At 38.3% G+C, this 19,986-nt stretch overlaps 1 protein-coding gene across 3 annotated transcripts in view; it reads left to right on the top strand.

Annotated features, from left to right (window-relative positions):
- Nucleotides 1-237: 237 nt before the first annotated feature.
- TAB2 (TGF-beta activated kinase 1 (MAP3K7) binding protein 2) overlaps nt 238-19,986 on the top strand; it is an 84,502-nt gene continuing 64,753 nt past the window's right edge. For 2 of the 3 annotated variants that reach the window (XM_025294417.3, XM_025294420.3), the window contains exon 1: nt 250-341. The gene's annotated coding sequence lies outside the window, so the exon portion shown is untranslated. Of the gene's footprint in view, nt 342-19,986 lie in introns of all 3 variants that reach the window. The other variant, XM_044924118.2, reaches the window with a different exon arrangement.

Here is a 19,986-nt window from a genome sequence, read left to right as displayed (position 1 = left end):
GGAGCGGCGACGCCACCCAGCCATCGTTTTTGATCTGCAGCGGCCGCCGGCGGGGCGACCCAGCCCGACCCCCCTCCCCTCCCCCTCAGCCACGAGCGGCGGCGGCGGCGGCGGCGGCCGGAGGGAGTTGGCGGCGGCGGCGGCCGATCGGAGGGGCTGAGCGGGGAGGGAGGGAGGGCTGAGGTGTCCCCCCTGCCGGGTGGAATCGGAGGCGGCGGCGGCGCTGGCGGCGGCTGTGGTGGAGGCGGCGGCGGCGGCGACGGTGGAGACGGCTGCCCTAGTGGGAGAGGCGGCGGCGGCGGCGGCCGAGGAGGAGGAGGGGGAAGCGGCGGCGGCGAAGGGTAAGCGGACAGCGCTGCCGGGCCTCGGCGGGACCCCCCAGTCCCGGCTCTCCCCTCATTTCTCCGCACCAGCCCCCCCTTCATCTGGAAGGGACTCTGCCGACTCGCGAGGCCCTTGCGGGGCGTCCGCTTCTTCCTCTCACTCTTCCTCTCCTCCGCCTCCTTCCTTCCCCAGTGGCGAGGTAGAGAGGGAGGCCCCCCCAAGTCCTCCTGAGCGGCCGGGGGTGGGGAGCATCGGGCCGGGCCTGGGCTCGGGGGAGTAAGTGTGTAGGGGGAGGGGGAGATTCATTGGAGTCGGGCGCCGGGAGAGCCCCGGGTGGGGGAGGGTGCCAGGGGGGTGGGGAGGGCCCCTGCCTGCACGGGTGCCCCCCGGTCCGCCCCTTTGGCATGTGTGAGATGGGGGGTGGGGGGAGGAGAACGCTTTTGGGGGAGAGTCGTGGCCCGAATCAAGATGACTTCGGGGCGAAGGGAAAGACCAAGGGAATCTGGTGGTGCTAGTGGAGGGGAGATCGTCGTTTCCCTTTCCAATATTGGTTTTCTGCAGCTTTTTTTCAAGTGGGGAGCCAGCCCCTCTGGGAACTTGCGGCCCCTAGATTTCAGTGGATAGATAATTCTAGCTTTCTGTCCGATCAGTCTCAAACCCTAAGACTGTGGTTGTGGCAGGAAGGCTGGAAGGGTCTGGGTATCGCCGAACAGGTGACAGGTGTATCTTTCTGTGGCTGATGCTGTGGGATGGCCCGAGCAGGGTAGTGTACCACAGTGTCAGAGACCGTGTGCGTTCGTATTTATGTGTTTGGCCATGTTTCATTCCATATATAGTATATTTGAGATGTTAGGTTTCCATTCTTCAAGTCAGCTTAATTGTTGTGGAGAAATTCTTCAAATGTTTCTGATAAGAGGGGTTTCCAGGAGGGTGGAGGGAATTTGCAGCTTCCCGGGGTTTCTCAGGAGTCCGTGAATTTCGAGTCGCCAGTAAGAGGCTGTTTTGAGTGCTCTATTTCATTGGAAAGTTCTTGAACACTAAGGTCGTATTTGAGGCAACAGTGAGGCAGTATAATTTTGCATCCATTTTGTCTGTTTTAGGTAGGTTTGTAAAAGTGTCAGACTTTAAGGTCAGGTTGATTCACATTTTTATGAAAGGAATCACTTTGTGCTTTAGCTCACTCTAAAGAGTATGTTGCTCATTATGCAATTTCGGATTTGGCCGGGAATTTTGGTGGGCATGGAACAGAATTTTGCTTTCAGTTTTTACACTACTACTGCTTACCACACTCCTCGTACAGTGGCAGAGTATTGACACCTTTTTAAAAAGAACTGAATTCCTTGTAACAGTGAAATCGTGCTTGATTTTAATCCCAGTTTGAAACTTTAGATTTTGAAACCATTACATTTTCTAATAAAGACAGACATGCTTTTCATCTTGTTGTGCTCTTTGGCTGAGCACTTAAATTAGAAACAATGGGAGGAATTGTTAGATAAATGAGTTACAAATTTTAAAAGGGTCAAGTTTAAAAAGGATCTATAGCTTTTTTTAAAAAGTGTATGGAACGAATATATTGAATGATGGCACTATCAGCGTGTTAACAGGAAATAGAATAAAAATTCCAGTGATTCAGAACTTCTGTTGTCCCCCCCCCCCCTTAAATCTTATTAGTTTCTGATAGAGGGTGCTTAATATTTAAGTCTTTAAAGGATCAACTGAAAGTTGAATGTGTTAATTGGATGAGTAAGTCATCTACTGCATATACTGTGTTACTTCATTTTTCTTTTGGGCAAGTGGAATACCTTTTTTTGAGTTCAACACTATTCTCAGGGAACACTGATGAAATGCGTGCCTTTCACTTCTCTTTAGTGAACTGTCAAACAGTGCGACCTGTGCTTTTGTAACTTGTTAAGTGTGTAAACAGCCTCTCTCATCTGATAGAAATTTTCTGAAAAATGTTTTAACTTAATCTGGTCTGATTGAAATAACACCTATATTTGGTCCTCTCTTTACTGAAAAGAAGCACTTGCCTTCAACTAATGATATTATTTAAAACTTGCATATAATTATTGCATCTAATGAAATCAGGAGGTTTTTAAACTACAAAGTAAAAATTACTCAGATCCCCAATTACATTATTACTGAGTATTGCTCATTTAGTATTAGTAACACATTACACTTGGGTAACTGTCTTAAAATGATTAGTCTTCTGTCTTGACAGAAATAAAAATTTATTATACTTCTGTACATTTCTCTGTAAGGAAAATTCTTTTCTCAAAATACTATTTAGGATAAAATCGACATATGTATCTATGAACATATGGCACTGTGCAAAATAGGTGTAATGTACACCATTTACATGAAACTTTGTGGGTTTCCGTGCCAAAAAAGTCCCATGAGGAATGTGTGAATTTTCTGAAACAGCGTTTTTAATTGTATACACTCAAGACTAAAATTTTATTTCTTTAACAATTATCAACATACGTTAAAAGGCAATGTTTTACATTGTTGTAGATGTTTTGGGGAAAAAGTTCCTGATGATCTTTATAACATATAAAATTTGTGAATTAAACTATAATTCAGGAAAGCTTCAGTTCCTTTGTATCTCTACCTGGCCAGGCTCCCATGACCCAAAGGAGAACAATAGTAGCACTTTTCCATTATGTCACTTAGGTCATCTTGATTTGATCCATCTAAGATGGGGACTCTGTAAAATAGAAGGATTATGAGATAATAACAGAGGCAAATGTGAAAATGGGGCAAAATAGTAATGAGGAAGAGGATAGGGGCTAAGATGCTAGTAGAGGATTAGATGAACAATTTTAGGCAACTAGGAAAATGGAGATGTGAATGGTGGTGGGTGCCAAGCACAGGAAAGTGATCATGCTGAACTGCTCTAAGAAGGTTTGGTCTGAATCTTTTGATGGACTCTCACAATCTGTGTGTCATATTTTTTTAAATGAGCCAATAAAAATCAAAATGAGAGTCTAAATGAAATGCATAACTTTAATGCTGGAATGCTAGTAGTAAGTAATTTTTAATCCTCTGTATTAAGATGATAAGGATTTGGTGACTGAAATCATATGAAGTCTAAACATATGTATTCATATGTTCTTATTTCTTTGCCTCTGGCTTGTATTTCCAGAATACTTATATAGTATTTTAAGATTTCATTTTTTTATGGTGAATGACAGAGTGTTGTTTACTCCCTAAGTCATGTCCAATTCTTTTGTGACCCCCATGGACTGTAGTCTGCCAGACCCCACTGTCCATGGAATTCTCCAGGCAAGAATACTGGAGTGGGTTCCCATTTCCTTCTCCAGGGGGGTCTTCCTGACCCAGGGATTGAACCTGCATCTCCTGTATTGGCAGGCAGATTCTTGACCACTGAACCAAGGACACTGACTTAATCAGAAAGCTAAAATCCCTGAGTAAGTACTCAGGGGTATCCAGTACTGTGCTTTATGTTCCCTTTGTGATATGCTTAGTCACTCAGTCATGTCTGACTGTTTGCTACCCCATGGACTGTATAGCCCACCAGGCTCCTCTGTCCATGGGATTCTTCAAGCAAGAATAATGAAATAGGTTGCCATGCCCTCCTGCAGGTGATTTTCCCAACCCAGGGATCAAACGCAGGTCTCCTGCATTGTAGGTGGATTCTTTACCATCTGAGCCACCAGGGAAGCCCCTGTTCCCTTTAGTTAACTAACTACTAAACTTGGCTGTGATCTTGACAGAGGCAGAGATTAAGAATGGCTCTCTTTTTCTTAGTTTTTCTAAGTATTCCATTCCTTAAAACACATTGTTTGGTATTAAGTAGTACTTAATACTAGCCTTCAGCATTAAAGTTGCTCATTTCATTTAGACTGATTTTTATTGACTCATTTTATAAAATATGTTTAGTTTCTAATTTCTGAATCCTCTAAAGGAATGGGGTCCTGTTAAAAAGCACAGTAAAATGTGTCAGCTGAGAAGTTGATGTTTTGGAAGGAGATAGACGTCAGAATTGCCACAAATTAAAATTGTGAATATTAATTTCAACAAAGGATTTCTATGAAAATTGATTTAAGTTTTGGCACTTTAAAAAGTGCTTTGTTTGAAATATAATTTATGTAGACCCCAATAGAGGATGCTTGCTAAATCAAACTTTGCTGAATGTGTCTTTTGTTGATTTGCCTTAACATTTTACTTTAACAAGAAATTCTATTGGATTTCTAATCTGTTTCAGCTCAAAATTTGGTATCAAGGAAGTGGTAAATTTCTTTTGGCCTTTAATATCTTAACATTAACCTTTTTAGTATTTCCTACAGAGTAAAAGAAAAGAGAAACTAATATTTGTTGAATACCTACTGGGTGTCAAGTTTTCTATTGTTTCACAAATATTTATTGAGCACTTACTATGTGCCAGGGCTTTTGGAGATATTGGAGATGACAGCAGTGGATAACATGGACAGGATTTCTGTCCTCATGTAGTTTACATTTTAATAGTGGAAGACATAATAAATGAGGAAAATCAAGTGTGTCTGGGAAAGAAAAGTACTGTGGAGAAACGTAAGACAGAAAAGGGGGTTGGGGAACAGACATTGCCTATCTGCTCTTTTGAAAACTGCATAATGGATATTATATTTGATTTCAGAAACAAAAACTCCCATACATAATTTTTTTTTTTAAGAATATATTTCATAACTTGGGAACGACATTATGTTTATACTTCGGAGTTTTAATTAATAGCAGTTTGGGGTTGGTAGTGCTTCAGAAAGCTGCTTTTTGGCTCAATAGAAAACTTGGAGTCTGCTATACTGGTTTGCATCCTGATCTTGCTGCTTAATAGCTTTGTGATTTGAGATCAACTACAGTTTCTCAGCCTCTTTGAGCTTATTTTCATCTCTGTAAAATGAGTGTATCTATAAGGTTATGATAAATTATACATTTTGTGTAAATTATCTAATTTATAGAAGGGGCTTGATAAATTGGAACTTTTTTGTCTGTTGCTTATCTGGAGTTATATTATAAAACAGACATAGTTGAAGTTGGTGACCCTTCCAAGAAGCTTTCACAGCCCTGTGGGGGACATCGTTTAATACACATTGTATCTGAACAGTTACCACTCTTCTCTGGTAGAAAGGTTAATTAAAACTCAGCTGTAATTTGTAGTCAAACTTTCTGGAGAGTTTGTACATGTTGTTGAATCAGTATGCTGTCAGGAGTAAATCTAGTCTTTATGATGAAGAAACATGGTGACAGATCTTATTAATGAGCTGGATATCAGCATTTTGAGAAGTAGATAAAAAACACCGTGAAACGTTTAGCGCAGTCTAAGTATTCAATAAATGTTCACTTTTTCTTTAATTATTATGCCTTTATTGTGTGATGGGAGTAATCCAAAGTATTCACAAAATATTAAGGAAAACTTTACAAAGAGAAAATAATGCTAATTGTGGATACGTTTTTTGAAGAAAGAGTGGAATGGTCGATCACATTGCAGTTATTTGTTTCTCATTTTTAGCCTGGGAAATCACTCAACTGAGTTTGTCAAGGACAGACCATGTCTCATTTTCCTTTCAGGCTTGACTTCACCATATCTTCAGTGCCTGGCCTGTGCTTTGGAGCTCAAGAAATGCTTTGTGTTCAGTGCTGAACGACTCTTAGTGATAGTGTTCCTTTCTTATCACAGCTCTTTTTGGTAGTAATCACCTTCTGATTTTGAAAAGTGCTTGCGCTGGACTTAAGCCTTTAAATCTCTTGTTTTAAGCACAGACTGAGGTTCACACAGAGTCTTCCGAATGCCTTTTTTTTTTTTTTTTTTTTTTTCAGTTTAGCCAAAAGTTTGAAAAAAGATCCTAGAGATTAGAAGGAAGAAAAGAAATCAGTTATTTACAACTAGATTAGTATTTGTGAACCTATTCATATGAAGTTATTGACATTAAAGTAAAAAAGTGAATAGCAATTTTTAAAGCAGAGTAGAAAAAATAATTCAGGCATAATTTTACACTCTTAACCAACCTTTAAAAGACAAGTTTCTCTCTTGTTTGTCTCTCTAAGGCAATTTCAATGAAACTGTAGATTTATACTGACATTATAAATTAAATGGCTCAATCAATTTCTTACATTCTTATGATGTGGAGAGTATTGGTGTTTTTACAGAAAAGGGAAAACATCCCACCCCACCCCACCCTTACCAGTAATCATTTTTCAGATGTTTAAATCTTAGCATCAGTCAACTTTTTCCTGTTCTGTGGCAAGTTATTCTCGGCCTAATGAATACAGTAATAATTTTAGCTTTCCTAAAACTGAAAACTTCCCTAAGGTCTAAGATCTTTAGTCATTTATATAAATTATTTCTTGGCTTAAAAAAAGCCAAAATTTTTTTGAAGATTTATAGAAACAAATTGTTTGATATTCAAATTTGTTTTAGAAATGATCTAGAAATACCTGCAATTGAATATTTTTATACTGTTGTGGGATTTTGCTTGTTTTGAACTGTAACAAAACCTACCACTGGAAAGGGATACTACTACAAGGTGTCAGCTTGAGTGGCTTCAGAAAGAAAGTCTTGATTTATCCACAAACAGGTACAACATAGATAAGGGCATTTTAAGAATTTGTAATATTTTAATTGCCTTATTAAAGACAATGGCATTCTTGTTTCACTTAAGAAAAAAAATAAAATACAGTCCTTGTACAAGCCTCAGAAGCCAAATAATAAAGTAGAGGTTGGAACGGTCCCACAGAGAGAAACAAGAGTAACAAAGTGTAGGATTTACTCTGTGGAAATATATGAATGCTGATTGTTTTTAATAAAATGATTCGGAAAGAATCCATCTGTTAAAGAAAATTTGTGACCCCTGCAACCAGCCCCTGCCCATACTTGCCACAATGTTAATAGTAAGTCAAAAGCAATATATCACATACTGAGGTATATTCTAGAGATTAGTGCTATTATCAGAAACTTCAGAGTTTCTGGGGGGTTGATCTGATCATTTAACTTGTCTATTTGGCTAGAGCAGAAGACAGATTCTGGGAGAATAACAGATGACAGTGGATTATTGAGGTAAAAAAGTGCAAAAAAGTAAATTTTCACTTAGTTAACTATACTTAAATAATGGGAAGCAATTTTACTCTTGGAATTTAGTTTGGTTAGGTTTTTCTTTCAGGATACTTGTTCAGTTCATTTTTCTCAACAAGTAAAATAAAAGGGAAGTAACTTCTTTATTATTTAATTTACAGTAACTCTTTAGACCAAGGATGAACTAAAACATCACCAATATTTTTTTAAATTCAATATTATTTTCTGTGTCCATATTTCACATTCAGAAAAGATTTAGTGCTAAATTTCCTGATGTTTATTACTAGATTGACTGATTTTTTTGCTTTGATTTTTTCTAAAAGTTTTTTATGTTAATTCATCAAACTGGTGGTGGTTGTAGAATATTTTGCTCTACTAATGAGTATTAATTGCTATTTGTATAAATAATATTTAACAGATTAGTAGTATACTTGTATTACACAGTTATGCTTATACTAACATTTTCCTTTCATCAGCTTTTATTGGTGGTGAGTTATCACTAGAAAATAGTTACAGAGAAGATAGTAATATAGACAAGAAAATCTACTTTTTAAAAGGAATTCAGAACAGGGTATGTGTTGCATTTTAATTCATTGAGCACATTGTGGTAAAATTGCTTGGGTTACTTTTTAAAAGACTATTGATGACCAGATAAACATGAGCATCTACTTTTTGGGACACAAGCTGATGTATGTAGGGGTCACAGTTAAGTAGTTACTAGAATTGAAGAGAAAAAGTTCTCAAGATATCTTAAGGGATCACTGTCATCAAAAGTTGAACATCAGGCACTGTGTATTTGCATTGAGAGTAATTTGGTGTTTACCTTGTGACAAGTGTGAACCTGAACTGTACTTCCCTAAGTGCTGTTTGCTGCTTTATGATGATTTTCAAAGGAAATGGAAAAATAAACGTGGAAATGAGGTTTCAAAAAAACTTTCAATTTCCACAAAGCCAATTCTTCTTTTTTACATATGAAAATTATTGACACCTGTTGGTTGAGCTTGATTTTTCTTTTTCTTGAGATTTTTCTAGCTGAGGTGAGGGTTGCCCTGAGTGAGACACCCTCCTTCTCTTCGTGAACACCGGTGTGAATTTATAGGATGACGGTTCAGAGCCCTTGCGGTAGCTTTGTGAATGAAATAAATCCATTGTATTCTTTTGAGGAAGGAAACTGGTTCACAGGAAAATGGAACTGGTGATCTTAGCCTAACCAAGCTGCGGAATCAGTACTTCAACTTCTGTAGGGTAGTACATGACCAAAAGAATAGAAACTCCATAGAGTTTGTTTCATATGCCTTCCATGATACACCTGTGCACAACAGCTGACTAACCCAAGAAGTCTTGCGTGATTCATCCTTTCACCCTGAGTCAACCTAATTCACCTATCCAGTAGTTTTGAATTAGTTTTGAGTCCTGCTTGTGTGCCAGGTACTTTGCTAGGTGGTGAGATTGGAAAGATGGGTAAGATAAGTCCTTGCCCTCAAGGGATAGGTATACAAACTAGTATAGTACTCTAGCAAATGCAGTGACCAGGTTAGATGTAAAACACGTCAGGGATCTACAGGAGGGAGTGTCCGACCCTGTGAGGGAAGGAAAGATATGAGAGGGAGTTCTTCCTAGGAAAAGTGACACAATCTGTGTGCCAGATAGGCAAGAAGAGGAGAATTTGGGAGAAGCAAAGCCATTTCAGTCAGAACAACATGTGTAAAGGATGGAGGTAGGAGAGGACACGCCTACTCAGTACAGTGTATTAGGTACCAGTCGTGGGTTAATCGGAAGTGAGGTGGAAAGTGAGAAGAGCATGAAAATACTTGTATACTCTATAAAGTAGATTTGACTTCATCCCATAAATGATGGAATGCTTAAATTAACATTCTAGAAAGATTTCTCTGGCTCTAGAGTAGAGAATATTTAGGAGCTGGGGGTGGGGTGGAAGAGGTAGCTTTATAACCATTATTTGAGAATTGATGAAGAGATGAGTTAAGGCTGTAATTAAGGAGAAGAGTGGGTGATGAATTTGAGCATACTGAGTGTGAAGTAAGGTAAGAATCTCACACGCCCTGGCTTGAGTACCTGGGTGCAAAGTGTAATGCCTGCCAATCATCAATACAAGAACATGCCAGGGGCACAGGTGAGGAAGATATTTGAGTTCTGTTTATGGTTTTATGGTCCTATAGAGAGAGAAGAAGAAGACATCACTTTATGTGTGGGGGGAGTGGTAACAGCTGGGAAGTCTTCTCTGATTAGATGACATTTGAGCAGGTATCTGAGTGAAGTAATAAAGAGAAAACTTTCGAAATAGAGAGGTGGGAGCATGCCTGCCATGTTCTAAGAGCAAGAAGACCAGTGTGGTTGGAGTTGACAGTGGGAGAAGTGTAGATGAGATCCTAGTGAGTATGTGCTTTTCATGTAGTGCCTTTAGATTGTCGTAGGGATTTTAGTATTTAGGATGAGCTTAGAAGCCACTGAAGGGTTTTAAAACATGAGCTATTTGCCTTTTCCCCTCCTCTCACTTGTTAGAATATGATTTGAGTGTGGCTATGTGTGTGTAATTCTATATTATTTTCATCTATGTAAATTCATATAATCCTCACAGTCAGGATACAGAACTAGATCTATTCCATCAGCACAAAGAAACTCCTCTGTACTACCCAGCCTTAACCACTGATCTCTTCTCCATCACTGTAATTTTGTCACTTGGAGAGTGTTATAAAAATGGAATCATACATTGTGTGACCTTTTGAGATTGGCTTTTCTCCCTCAGCATTATACCCTTGAGATCCATTCTAGTTGTTTCTTGTATCAGTGGTTCATTCCATTTTAATTCTAAGAAGTATACTTTTGTGAGTGTGTGTTTTAGTTGCTCAGTCATGTCCGACTCTTTGAGACCCCATGGACTGTAGCCCGCCAGGCTCCTCTGTCCATGGTGTTCTTCAGGCAAGAATAATGGAGTGGGTTGTCATTCCCTTCTCCAGGGAGGAAGTTGGAAGGGCACCATTGTATGGTATACCACAATTAGTTCAGTCATTGGCTGAAGGACTTTTGTGTTTCTAGTTTGTGGCTATAAACACAAAGCTGCTGTGAACAGTTTTGCAGGTAAAATATGTTTTCATCTCTCTAGGATAAGTCCCCTGGAGTACAGTTGCTGGGTTGTATGATAAATATATATTTAACTCTATGAGAAACTGCCACTTTTCCAGAATGGCTGAACCATTTTACACTCCCACCATCAGTGTGTAAGAGATACAATTTCTCTGCATCCTTGTCAGCATTTGATACTGTCAGGATATTTTTTATTTCAGCCATTCTAATAGATATTTAGTGATAGCTCATTGTAACATTAGTTTCTAGTTCCCTAATGGTGTTGAATGTATTTGCACGTGCTTGTTTGATGTCTGTATATCCTCTGTGAAGTGTCTGTTCAGGTCTTTTGCTTATGTTCTAATGTGATTGTTTTCTTGTTGAGTTTAATGAGTTCTTTATATATTCTGGATAGAAACACTTTGTCAAATATGTGATTTGCAAATATTTTCTCTTGGTCTGTAGCTTATCTTTTCATCTTCTTAATGGAGGCTTTTGCAAAGAAAAAGAAATTATGAAGTCTAATTTATCTTTTTTATGAATTGTTCTTTTGTTATCAAGTCTAATATCTCCTTAACTTTAGGTTCCAAAGATTTTCTCCTGTTTTCTTCTAAAAATTTTCTGAAAAGCTTTACATCTTGCATATGTAGATCTGTGATCCATTTTTACATAATTTTCACTTAAAGGTATAAAGTTTAGATTGAATTTCATTTTTTGTCTGTGAAATGATCAGCTGTTGCAAGACCACTTGTTGAAAAAAAATTACCCTTCCTCCACTGAATTAATTTTGCAACTTTGTCAAAAATCAGATGGCTGTGCTGTGATGGTCTACTTCTGGATTCTCTATTCTGATCCATTGATGTTTGTGTTTATCCCTGTACTAGTATCTCATTTTCTTGATAACCATAGCTGTATGGTAAGTCCTAAAACAATTTCCCTAATTCTTCTTTTTCAGAATTGTTTTTAACTATTCCATTTCCTTTCCATGTAAAATCTAGGATCTATTAAAAAAAATGCTGGAATTTTGGTAGGAATTTCATTAAATCCTTAGATCTATTTAGGGGAAATTTATATTTTAATTTTGTTAAGTCTTTCAATCCATAAACAGAGTTTATCTCTCCTTATATTTAGATTGTCTAATTTCTTTGATCAGCATTTTATAGCTTCTAACGGACACACATTTTATATATGTTTTGCTAGATTAGTACCTAGGCACTTTTTTTTTTTTTAGCAGTCATAAATGATACTGTGTTTTAAATTTTGGTTTCTAGTTGTTTATCATAGTTTATAACAATGTGGTTGATTTCTGTGAGTAGATTCAGTATCCTGAGACTTAGCTAAACTAATAAATTCTAGTAATTTTTTTGTGTGAGTTTTCTAATATATCTGTGAATACAGACAGTTACGTTTCTTCTTTTCCAGTGAATTTTATTCCCTTTTCTGACCTTACTGCTCTGATAAATACTTTCAGTACTATGTTTAGTAGGCATGGGGAGATTAGACAAGCTAGTCTTATTCCTGATCTTAGGGGAAGGCATTAAGTCTGTCACCATTAAGTACATGTTAGCTGTAGGTTTTTTGTAGGTGCCTGTCTTTTCCTCATTTGAGTTTTTATCATGACTGGGTATTGAAATTTTTCAAGTGGTTTTTCTATGTCAATTGATACGGTCATATGGTTTTTCTTATTTAAACTGTTAACTGATGGTAACTTCCCTTTTTAAAGATTTACTGTGGCAGCTCTTTGTGGAATAAACTCTAAGGGCAGGGCAAAGATGTCAGCAGGGAAGCCATATTGGAAATTACTGCAGTTATCTAAATGAGAGCTGATAGTGGCTTGGACCACAGTAACAAGAGGAAATGGCATGAAGAGGGCAGGTTTTGGATATGTTACAAACCCTAAATGGCAGGCAGGATATGTTGATGAATTGGATCTGAGGCATAAAAGAGCAGTCAAGGAGTACTCAGAGATTTTTGGCCCAAGCATTTGAAAGTACGGAGTCGCTGTTGACTGAGTTGGGGAAGACAGTGAAGTAACAAGTTCGGCTGGACAATCAAGAGGGTTTTTGTTTGGACTTGTTAACTTTGAAAGGCCTACTAGACATTTAACTGGACCTGTCAAGTAGGTAATTTGAAATACAAAATGGAATTCAAGCAAGAAATTCAGGCTGGAAATAGAAATTAGAATCATCAGTTGAGTTGATGTATGAGAAATTACAGTGATATTTATTAAAAATTTTACCTATAACCTTTTTCTTTTTACTATGCTGTTATTTAAGGTTTATTAGCAAAAAACATGATTATCCCAGCACATGAAAAACTTTGTGAAAATTTGGATTGTTTTGTTTATTAACACTGTTGCCTTATCTCACATTGAATGCACCAGAAATCATGTGATTGGGAGACAATTTGGGGAGATATGTGTTTATTGTAATGTGTATTTAATCATGCTTATTTGATAACTAGATGGCTATAATAGTAGTATAGACACATGTGCCTTATTAATTCTGAGAGCTTTGTCCTAAATCTTTGTAAGCAAAGTAAAAAGTTTATGCATATTGTAGACAAGTTTTGATACTATTATTAAGTGGCTGAGAGCCTTTCTGAGGCAACATTTCTTTTGTAGAGAAAACAGATAGCCAGAGAGACAGATCAAAAACAAAAATTAAAAACGAGAATGCAAAATAGATAGCAAAGAGAGACTTTTTTTTTTTTAAGACTTTTGACTTAGAGCCAGAATTAAATTGGTAAAGGGAAAGGGTGAGCCTCAGTTTACAAACTTGATAAAAAGATATCCTCTGAGTTCCATTCAGATATGTTTTCTTCCTGTTAAGGTATTCTGGAAAATGCTTTTTAAGTAGCATGATATTTTCTGTTGTAGCTAATTAATGATCTGTTCTTATTTATAATATAACTATCTCTAGCACATTATTTCCCCTGTTGCAGGGTTTGCCATATTACATTATGATATTCTGTTTATTTTTCAGTTTCTCCCACTGAATAAGGTTTTACAGCATTAGTACAATGCCTTAGTACAGTAAGCTCTCTGTAAATATTTATGAATGAGTGAGTGAACACACACATTACTAAAGTTTAAAGCTGTTAGATTTACTTGCTTTTGAAAGTGTGTTTTTGAGATTCCAGAGTGTCAATTATGGTCAAGTCTTTTCTGAGTAGTGCCCTGATGCTTTCAAGCAAACATTATACCCCCGAAAAGTACACCCAAACATAGCGACATTACTAACCCAAGGTCAGTGACACACACATTTTGCCCCTTGTTATTTGTTCTTTTTTCATAGTAATAGTGGTTTTAAAGAATCCCCCTGCCAGTGCAGGAAACACAAGAGATGCAGTTTCTATCCCTGGATCATGAAGATCCCCTGGAGGAGGAAATGAAATGGCGAAGTGAAGTGAAGTCACTTAGTTATGTCCGACTCTTTGTGACCCCGTGGACTATAGCCCACCAGGCTGCTCTGTCCATGGGATTCTCCAGGCAAGAATACTGGAGTGGGTTGCCATTTCCTTCTGCAGGGGATCTTCCCAACCCAGGGATAGAAGCAGGCAGGTCTCCCACATTGCAGGCAGATGCTTTACCCTCTGAGCCACCAGGGAACCAACTCCAATATTCTTGCCTGGAGAATTCCATGGACAAATGGAGCCTGGTGTGCTGCAGTCCATGGGGTTGCAAAGAGTTGGTCACAACTGAGTGCACAGACACACACATTGCAAAATCTAAACCTGGCCTAGACTTCTTGTATGCAGAGCATACGTTGTAAATAGTAGGTTGGGCTTAGAGTTTAATTAGTATCTCATTGGAAATTTCCTATACACATTTTAAAAGAAAGTAACTTTGATCTTCCTTTTACCTAGTCCCCCCTCACTTCCAGGTTGATGGTAGAGGTATAAGCCATGTTTCTTTTCAGTAATGATTATACATACTTTAAAAAACATTTTCCTATACCTTTTCTCCTTTGAGCTTTATAAGACAAAAATACCCTGAGCTTTTTCTGTTCCAATTCATATTTAAGCCCCAGGAGAACAGTTATTTTTGAAAGCCATAGTATTTTATTTCCAAATCTCTAGTGTGTGTTTTTTGTGTGTGTATGTTTATGTACGTGTATGTATATATCTGTGCATGCATGCTCAGTTGCTAAGTCATGTCTGACTCTTTGCGACCCATGGACTGCAACATGCAGGCTCCCCTGTCCATGAGATTGCCCAGGCAAGAGTACTGGAGTGGGTAGCCATTTCCTCCTCCAAGGGATCTTCCCAACTCAGTGATCAAACTCACATCTCCTGCATTGGCAGGCTGAATCTTTACCTTTGACCCACCTGAGAAAAGAAGAAAGAAAGTGAAGTCGTTCAGTCATGTCCGATTCTGCAACCCTACGGACTGCAGACCGCCAGGTTCCTCTGTCCATGGGATTCTCCAGGCAAGAATACTGGAGTGGGTTGCCATTTCCTTCTCTAGGGAATCTTCCCGACCCAGGGATCAAACCCAGGTCTCCCACATTGCAGCCAGACTCTACCATCTGAGCCACGAGGGCCTGTCCAGCCACCTGGAAAACCATGTATGTATCTGTATATACATGTCTATATTGTGCTAGTCCAGGAAACATTAGTAAAGTTTATAGGAAAAATGGCTTTCCTCTGATATTGTTGACACCAACATAGTCAGAATATAAATTGTTTAGTGCTCTGTTTTAGGCATTGTTGTGGAAAGACAGGGGGGCTATATAAAATAATCCTTATTTTCTCTGGGAGAGACCAGTGTGTCGTCAGCTGAGGATTCTTGAGAACATTAAATGAGCAAATGCATTATAAATCATTTGACCTAGTGCTTAGTGCATAAATAAATGTTTGGTCTTACTCATTGTTACAAAATTGTAAACTATTTGTTATAAAAATAATAAACTAAAACTTTATTGTTATACCTCTTATTCATTTGACTTTCTTGGACCCGTTCCTTCTTGCATTTTATCTAACTTTTCTAACTCCTTTGTTGTAAGTTCTTGGTCTTTACGTCTCCTTTCTTCCTGTCCAGCCTCTTTTCCGTTATTCCCTAGGTCAATGTCTTCACCTTCTACTGAAATTCATTGCAGTTGAATTCTGCAGAATCTCTTACCTCTCTTAGGAAGGAAAATGACATGATCCAGCAGTGTTTCAGGAACTAGAAATCTCGTTGCCACTCTGAAATATAGCTTAGAAGACCTAAGAGTGGAGTAAGCTATCAGATAAGAGATTACTGCGTTACTTCAGTTGTCCAGATAGCAGGGACCTGAACAAGGATGTTGTGGGAATAGAAGGGGGATTAATGCGAGATACACTTGTGGGAGTAATCAGTAGAGCTTTGCCACTGATTGTATATGGTGAGGAAAAGAATTGAAAGCCTTGAGATTTCTAGCTTCAGAATCAGTCCTGTACTATTAGTAATTAACATATAGATATATTAGTGTGTGGGAGGCAGAGGGTTGAGTTTTGGGCAAGATACTTTAGTAGCATGGCACTGTCAGACTATTCCTTTATTTATTCCAGTCCCACCCACTCATCCTCCCCCCTCACTCACTCACTGAATTCCATTGCTATTAGTCTGAGAACTTCCCTTTAAGAAAGGTAATTTCTGTCTGGTCATAATCAGCACTAGAGACTGAAATGCGTGGAGAGCAGTCTCTTGTTTCCCACCCGCATTCCCATTGCCCTCTTTTGGAACCTTCCAAAAAGATTACTTAGAGTAATATTTACCACCGTTACTACTATCACCCATCCACTTCTGGGATATTCACAGATAAATTTTTTATTTTTATATAAAGTAAATGGGGCAACTTGGCTGGGCTCTCTGAAGAAAAATAAAACTTTATGAAGTGTTTGTGATTAAAACATTAATCAGTGAGTAGAGTAATACCTCATTCATCTAGTATTACTGGGCAACAAATATTCTAAATAAGACAATTGAAACTTATCCCCAAATCTGTTTCCATGTAGACTTTATGTATATAGAGCTTTTAATGCTATTTTTATATATACTATGTAGATTATATATAAATAGCTCCAAATCTATTTCTTTATAATGTTTTATATGACTTACTGCCTTCTGAGAACATTTCTCCACCCTAACTTTACCTCCAGTTCTGCTTTTTGTTCCAGAGTTTCAGAATGAGAATCAGGAGTCCCTGATTCTAGTCTACGGTCTAAAAGTAAATTCTTGTTTGAGGATCTTTTTTTTTTTTTTTGGTTGTTTTTTACCATTGAATCTGTGAAATCTGAATTTGTGCCTAGCATAGAGTAGATGCTTAGTATTTTTTGAATGAATCATTGTTTTATGTCTGCTTTAGCACTCTTTCCCTGATTTATTACTTGGAATTCATCACTGCCTAGTAAATGAGTTTCTGAGTTTTTAATATAATATGACTATCTAAGTTCTAATTGAGATGAATTATTAATATTAAACTTCCTTTATGAGTCTGTTTTTGCTGCTTAGTAGAATTTTCAGTCCTCTTGATGCATTTTCTGGTCCTTAAACTTTTGAAAGAAATGATCTTCTACTACTTGGTTTATTGAGAATGAGCAAGTTAGTCACTCAGTCCTGTCCGACTCTTTGGGACCCCATGGACTGTAGTCCACCAGGCTCCTTTATCCATGGGATTCTCCAGGCAAGAGTATGGGAGTGGGTTGCCATTCCCTTCTCCAGGGGATCTTCCCAACCCAGGGATTGATCCTGGGTTTCCCACATTACAGGCAGATTCTTTAACATCTGAGCCACCAGGGAAGCCCTTATGGAGAATAGTTTCTTTACTGAATACATTCTGTGGGCCTGTATTACATATAGGCAGTGCTGCTGTATACAAGTATGTCACCCGTGTCCCCAGGGATTACACTTTAGATGAAGAGACACAGAAGTGGAGCTCTAAGAGAATAATTACATTTTGGGTCATGAAGCATTGATCCACAGGTGCATTAGGAGTTCTAGGAAAAGGAGGGATCCATGTGGGCTGAAGCAGTAGAAAAAGAATGCAGAAAGGAGATGCAACATGAATTGCTTTTGAAAAGGTAGTTAAGATTTTGACAAGCATCCGGTGGAGAAATGACATTCTAAGATAGAGCAGTAGCATAGTCAGGAATGAAAACAGGGTTGAACATGTTTAGACAAAGGCTAGATTTCTCTGAGTGTGGGGATTAGTGGGAAGTTAAAGTAACTAGATTTAATAGGGTTTTACTCTAGACTCTAAAACCCTGAAGAGGATCTGAGGACAGAACTTAGAGGAGTCCCTGCATTTAGATGAAAAAATAAAGCTCTTTATATTGTTACTAACAATAACCTGTAACTGAAATTTAACCTGTCCTTCTATTATGATTTTAATCAGTAAAGCACAGTAGTATTACCAGTGCTGTGATTTTATTGGTCATAGAAAAAGCACAAATATTATGTTTACTGTTTTGGCTATCTCTGAATATAGTTTAGGAGAAGGAAATGGCAACCCACTCCAGTGTTCCCTCCCTGGAGAATCCCAGGGAGGGGGGAGCCTGGTGGGTCGCTGTCTGTGGGGTCGCACAGAGTCAGACACGACTGAAGCGACACAGCAGCAGCAGCAGCAGCAGCAGCAGCAGCAGAATATAGTTTATGCAAATTACTACTTTAAAACTAGTTGTTATTAGACCCCACTGGAGTTTACATGTTGGGTGTTAGTAAAGAAGCTGATACATAAGTATATCAAAAATATGGATTCTGAAAAACACTTGGTGATTTTCAGTATAATTGATTTTCTTTGTGATCACTGATTTTATTTTACTCATTTAAAATAAAGCTGGCCTTCTTCGTAATCCTATGTACTGTGTTTTATGTATTTCAAGTCATTCTGAGAGGCGATATGTAGCTTTTTCCCTGCCAAGTGGGAGTCCAAGGTACCAGTTCTAGTGAAACCAAACTGGAGAAGGCCTTGAAAACCACACTGAGAAGTTTTAGTTGAAGTGATAAACGGGGAGGAACCTAGTATATTTTTCATTTGTTTTTGTTGTTTTAACAAAATTGTCTGTTTTCTCTGTACTGTGTATTTACTCTGTGTACAGAGTAAATAGACAATTTTTAAAATTTCATCAAGTTGGAGAAAAGAGAGCCTCTTCTTAGCTTACAGTTATAGATAAACTAAACTTTAAAAGTGCACAGAAGTTCAAATATAATACCACAGACACTGTCTTTACCCTCTTATTATGTATCAGTTCCAGTTTCTTAAGTTCTTGTGCAAAGCAGTGAAATACTTAGGGTGGTTATATAGGAACCTCTCTTAATCTGCTCTACTATAGGTAATTGGTCAAATGTGAAGGACTTAATGGCTGGGATATAAGCTGTGGGTCTGGTCATTTCGAAGTTGGACGACTGGGATAATGTGGTAGCAGTTGGGGTGGAGCAGAATTGGCAGTTGTGGTATTTGGAAAGAACCTGTAGGACTTGGTGGCAGATATGAAGGCTGAAATGCATGGAGTGGTGTTACGGAAAGTATCAAAAGGAAAGTTAAGAACAGGACCCCTGAATTGGGCTGAATATATTGTATATTATGTAACACCCCCAGCAAAGTTTGAGGCATCACCCAGTATTTAAACACTAGTATTTCTGCAGTGGAAAATGGAAATGTTTGCAGTAAGTAGGCTAAATAAAGCCTGTAAGTAGCTTCACATCACTTCAAAGCAGATTTTTGCCACTATCAGATGAGCTTTGACATGAAACTTAATAAGAAATCTTTTCAGAACTTTTTAGATTTTGGAACTACAGAAGTAATTGTGAGCTGTGTTGACTGTAATATCCAATGAAGAGAGTCTTAGGAGTGGTGTTTTGAGGAGTGTTAGTTATTGGATGGATGAAATTTGAAGCAGTTGAGAAAAGTAAAAGAAAGCAAGAGAAAAGGTAATTTCAGTTTTCAGGTTAACAAGAAAATTGCTATTTCTAATGAAAACGGGAAGTTGAAGAGGGGAAGCCAGTTTGGGGAAGAGTTTAAGTTTAAACTTCAGCACAATTCAGATGGAAAAAAAATCTTGCTTTACATGAGATGCCCTTTTATTTTTCATGTATTCTGTATCATGGGTAAACAAGCTTAGTAGTTTAGAAGTGTTGCAGTGGAAAATTTCCTTTTAGAATAAGCTCTTAATTTTCAGAGCCTGTAGACTCTGATGTTGAGATATGAAACTGCTTCTAGCTTGGGAGTGGTTGGAAAGGTATTCCTATATAACTAGGATTGTGGCTCTGCTCGCTAAAAAAAGAACCTGGCCAATAGACTGGAAGGAGTGGAGTAAGGTAGGGGGTCCTCTAACAGGATGCTTGTGTGTGTGGCTGAATCATTAGTATGGCTGTTTTTATAATCATATGAATATATTCAGAAGTAGTAATTGCTGGAGAAGCAGTGGTAACTGACATGTTTTCAGTGCTCACCACATACCAGGCCCTATTTTAGGCCGTGTTCAGCAGACAGTCTAGTGGCATCTGTTCCTGCCTTGTAGACAAGGTTGTGGTTATCAACCTAGGTGGGAAG

This window comes from Bubalus bubalis, chromosome 10, assembly GCF_019923935.1.
Source record: "Bubalus bubalis isolate 160015118507 breed Murrah chromosome 10, NDDB_SH_1, whole genome shotgun sequence".
Lineage (NCBI taxonomy): Eukaryota > Metazoa > Chordata > Mammalia > Artiodactyla > Bovidae > Bubalus > Bubalus bubalis.
This window is presented reverse-complemented; position numbering and strand designations above follow the sequence as displayed.